The following is a 5,789-nucleotide window of genomic DNA, read 5'->3' on the forward strand; positions in this document are numbered from 1 at the left end:
TGAATAACTTTAGTAAGGGTTGACATATCTTGACCAAACTTGGTCTATAGAAAGAGGTTATGGGTACCTTTCATGGGATTGTGTTTGGGGTCCCTAGGGTCAAGGTCAAGGTCACTGTTGCTAATAATAGAAAAATGGTTGAAACTGAATAACTTTAGTTAGGGATGACATATCTTGACTAAACTTGGTCTATAGGAAGAGTTTATGGAGACCTTTAATGGGATTGCCTTTGGGGTCCCTAGGGTCAAGGTCAAGGTCACTGTTACTAAAAATAGAAAAAACGGTTGAAACTGAATAACTTTAGTTAGGGATGGTATATCTTGACTAAACTTGGTCAATAGGAAGAGTTTATGGAGACCTTTCATGGGATTGCATTAAGGTTCCCTACGGTCAAGGTCAAGGTCACTGTTACTAAAAATAGAAAATGGTTGAAACTGAATAACTTTAGTTAGGGATGACATATCTTGACACAACTTGGTATAAAGGAAAAGTTTATGGATACCTTTCAATGGATTGCATTTGGGGTCCCTAGGTTCAAGGTCGCTGTTACTAAAAATAGAAAAACAGACACCGGCTGAAGTTCTTTTGTCAATCATTAAAAACCTGGTTTCGTTGCATTGCAGCATTTCTTGTTTTTTAGCTCTACTGGCCAAAGGCCAGAAGAGCTTATGCGATGGTAATGTGTACGTAGTATGTGCATCCGTGCGTCGGTGCGGTCGTGCGTCTGTAAACAATTGCTTGTGAACACGATACAGTCTTCAGTTTTGATTGTATCTCGATGAAACTTGTACAGTATTTAGATATCCATTAGAGCTGGGTTCCTTTCGAAAACCAGCCAGATCCGCCCATGCATGCCTAGATTATGGCCCTTGATAGTATAAAAAAATGCTATTGTGTAAACAATTGGTTGTAAACAATTGGTTGTGAACACGATACAGTCTCAGTTTTTATTGTATCTCAATGAACCTTGTACAGTATCTAGATATCCATTAGAGCTCGGTTCCTTTCGAAAACCAGCCAGATCCGCCCATGAATGCCTAGATTATGGGCCATGAAAGTTTTAAAGAAATGCTCTCTATTTTAAGCCAGGTCTGCATGAGCGAATTCTATTTTTAGCCAAGTTTACATGTACATGTAAATTCAAGTCTAGAGTTAAGGGAGACAATTTGCAAGTCTAGGATTTTGAGAGACAATTTGCTTTTTGCTTCTGCAGCTGATTTTGTGAATTACTCTGCCTTGTTCTTGTTGAAAGCCCAAAGGCCATTTTTTAGCTTTAAGTTCTGTAGTTTGCGCATTCATCTTAACAAAATTGGTTGTGAATGTTTAAGTTATGCACCTGGTGTCATTACTGGCCACACCCAGGGTTCACAGGTTTGGTAAACATAAATCTGGAAAGGTTTAAAAATCTTTTTGTGTGTTCGTGGATCCATCTCAGCACAATTGATTGTGAATGTTTGTTCAAATTGATCAATGTTGTCCTAGGATGCCCTTGACTTTGACCTTTTGACCAACTTTTTTTAACTTTTAAAACTATAGAAATTTTTACTATGAGTACAGTTTTGAAAGCATTTTTTTTTTGTCAGATGACTTTTACTTGGCACATATTAAAATAGTTCATGGAACTAATCTGCTTACAATACTTTCTGGGCTCAGATGTTGAACGTGCTACGTTTTCAGGTAAGCCAAACACAAAACATAAACCATATGTCTGTTGCCTTTTACCCATACATACATGCTCTGGATTGATATGACCACAAAAGCCATGCCAGTAGAGCATAGGCCCTTTTGGGACTCTTGTTATTAAAAGTATGATGTTTGTTATAATTCTTATTGAATATCCTTTTAGTGTAATTTTTTTATATACTAGTAAACAAATAAAATTATCTTTTCTGAAATACATGTAGTGCTTTGTAATAATTTGGTTCATCACTAGAGCAGGTGAAACAGTTTGGCAGTTTTTGCTAAAAAAAAAATACTGGAAAATCATGTAATAAAAGAAACTGACACTTGCCATTTTATAAATTATGATACACAATTTTATTCACCATGTGCAGGAAATATGTTATCACCACAGGCTCGCTTACTAACATTTTTCATAAACTTGTTAAATAAACTTAACAAAACTTAAATCAGAATTTGCCTTGATGAAATCTTGGCATAGTTTGAAACTCGGTCACAAGGTCAAATCTTGGAGAGACCTTTGGAATAGAGACTTTATTTTTGCAATATTTCTGGTCCAATCTTGCCTTGATGAAATATTTTATTGGTTTAAAACTGGGTAATGTGGGGTCAAATCTAAATGCTACACATTATACATTTTTTTTTTCAAACTGTTGCCAACAAACACATATCTCATATCCAATGTTCTTTAGAGTCCATCACTCTGCAGCTGTATTGCTTGGTTTGATTGGAATATTTCACCAACACATGATTTTAATGCCACCTACGTTGCTTAATCTGGCATGGATATCAATTCAACAAATTTGCTTGTTATAGATGTACTACCATTTCGAGTAATTATTTTGCTGTACGATTATTGTTGTTATAAAAATACTTGCATGAGGAGCCACTCTTCTGCCGTAAAACTTTATCAGATACACTGGCTTGACAAGCCACTCTTCTTCTGTGGACTTTCGCCTGTAACAGATAATTATACTGGCATGACGAGCCACTATTCTGTCTTGTGACTCTTGTCTGTTACAGATAGACTAGCATGACAAGCCACTCTTCTATTGCTCAACTCTCCTGTTACAGATATACTGGCATGAAAAGCCACTAGTCTGCTGTGCGACTCTTGTCTGTTACTGATAGACTAGCATGACGAGCCACTCTTCTACCGCTTGACTTTTGCCTGTTACAAATATACTGGCATGACAAGCCACCTACTGTTATAGATATATTGGTATGACTTACCACTCTACTGCCGTATGTCTATGTTCTGTCACAGATATACTGGCATGGCGAGCCACTCTTCAGCATAACGACTCTTTTCTGTTATAGTTATACTGGCTAGACTAGCCACTCTTCGGCATAACGACTCTCTTCCGTTACAGTTATACTGGCTAGACTAGCCACTCTTCGGCATAACGACTCTCTTCCGTTTCAGTTATACTGGCTAGACTAGCCACTCTTCGGCATAACGACTCTCTTTCCTTACAGTTATACTGGCTAGACTAGCCACTCTTCGGCATAACGACTCTCTTCTGTTACAGTTATACTGGCTAGACTAGCCACTCTTCAGCATAACGACTCTCTTCCGTTACAGTTATACTGGCTAGACTAGCCACTCTTCAGCATAACAACTCTCTTCCGTTACAGTTATAATGGCTAGACTAGCCACTCTTCAGCATAATGACTCTTTTCCGTTACAGTTATACTAGCTAGACTAGCCACTCTTCAGCATAACGACTCTCTTCCGTTACAGTTATACTGGCTAGACTAGCCACTCTTCAGCATAACGACTCTCTTCCGTTACAGTTATACTGGCTAGACTAGCCACTCTTCGGCATAACGACTCTCTTCCGTTACAGTTATACTGGCTAGACTAGCCACTCTTCAGCATAATGACTCTCTTCCATTACAGTTATACTGGCTAGACTAGCCACTCTTCAGCATAACGACTCTTCTGTTACAGTTATACTGGCTAGACTAGCCACTCTTCTGCATAACGACTCTATTCCGTTACAGTTATACTGGCTAGACTAGCCACTCTTCAGCATAACGACTCTCTTCCGTTACAGTTATACTGGCTAGACTAGCCACTCTTCAGCATAACGACTCTCTTCCGTTACAGATATACTGGATTGACGAGCCACTTTTCTACAGTATGACTCAGCTATTACAGATATATTAGCAAGGCAAGCCACTTTCCAACCATATGACTCATCTATTTCAGATGTACCGGCATGACGGGACCCACATGGGTGTTCTCGAGTTGGACAAGTTTGTGCGCCGACCCTCGGGCATCCACTTGACATCAGACCATCGCCTGCTGGTGGTCAACTTCCTGAACCACAGCATTATGGTCTTCCAGCTGGAGTCCTCATAGGCAGCAAATCGAGAACATTCTAATCTTAAACAGCCTTTGAAAAACTACCTTATATATCCTAAAGATTTAAGTGTATACATGTGAGTTTTTGATGTCTAAAATGGTGCAGTTTTTCTCCCTGGCAGCTCTATGATAATTGCTAAATTCCAATTTAAAGTTTTGAGCGACAGACTGGCAGGATTTGGATGAAATTGAAAAAAAAAAATCCTTCTTTTTTTTTGAGAATGATTACAATTGAGTATCATGAAACTTTTTAAATCCAAGATAAAACTGTTATTATTGTATTTTGTTACTGTAAGGAATTTAGTGATTGTTCTATTAACACGTTTTTCACATTGTGAAACCTGTTTGTTTTTTTTTAAAAGCATATGTTGTTGTTTGCTTGGGAAGGCGGCAGAGGGCATCACCTATTAAACTGAATAGCTTAAGTTAGGATTGACATATCTTTAACAAACTTGGTATATGGAAAGATTTATTAAGACCTTTCATGGGATTGCGTTTGTCAGAGACCCTAGGGTCAAGGGTCTCTGTTATTAATAAAGGAAAACAGTTGAAACTGAATTTAATATGGGTTACAAACCAAACTTGGTATATAGGAAGATGTTATGGAGACGGTTCAAGGGAATGCATTTTGTGCTCCTGTGATCAATGTCACTTTTACTAAAAGAAAGAAAAGGTTGAAATGGAATAACTTTTGTTAGGGTAGACATTTCTTGGGAATAGTTTATGGTGACCTTTCATTGGATTGCGTTTGCAGTCTAGGATCAAGGTCAGTTTTACAAAAAATAGATTAAACGGTTGATACTGAATAACTTAAGTTTTGTTTGACTTATTGTGACGGAACTTTGTATGTACAAAAACTTTATTCAGAACTCGTGGGATTGCATTTGGGGTCCCAAGGTTCAATGTTACTGTTATTTATAAGAGAAATCCCCCAGTTGAAACTGATTTCTAAAAGCAAATGCTCAAGTTTTTAAGTCAATCATTGAAAACCTGGTTTTGTCATCCTGTGGCGTTTCTTGTTTAGCTATTTAAGCCTACATGTATAAGTATGCAGTCATGTTTATTGTTAACTCTGTTTCATTTGTGGAACAAGCACATTTTTAAACTTTTCAGTTTTGGAAGCCTAAAAAAACTAGGCATTGTCATAGTCTTTGTTGTCTTGCAAAAACTTTCATCTTGAACAAAACTTAAACTTAAAACCCATCCTGGATATTTAATTTAAACTTGTGAACAATTTGCACATGTATAACAAGACTCATAACTATGTTTTAATGACTGTTGAGTAATCCCCTTGTTTAACTGAAAAAATGTTAACAGATATATGTTGGCGTTCGTTTCTTTGCAGTCATGCTTCTGTTTTATTACATTTTAGTAAATATACTATGTACACATGTTCTGCTAAATATGATGATATTTTTCTTAACTTGCAATCCATATTGAGAAAATGCTACACGAAATTTATTGCCTAAGTATAACTCTAGCTATCAGTACTTTAATATCAGTTAATTAGGTAATGTTGATCATGTGAACGGGGCATGTAATTCTGCAGTCTACAATGTATCTAGAACTCGTATAGGGTAACTCATGTATGTACATTTATCTTTTGATTTAGTTTTACGTTGAAACTTGTATTAAATAATACAGCAAAAAAACATTATCTTACTACGTCATTGTTTAGCTCCCTCACACAGGATATGTCGTGACTTCATTTTATTGTCCTCTCAGTGCTTCAAACATT

This window comes from Mya arenaria, chromosome 12 (genome assembly GCF_026914265.1).
Source record: "Mya arenaria isolate MELC-2E11 chromosome 12, ASM2691426v1".
NCBI classification, from domain to species: Eukaryota; Metazoa; Mollusca; class Bivalvia; order Myida; family Myidae; genus Mya; species Mya arenaria.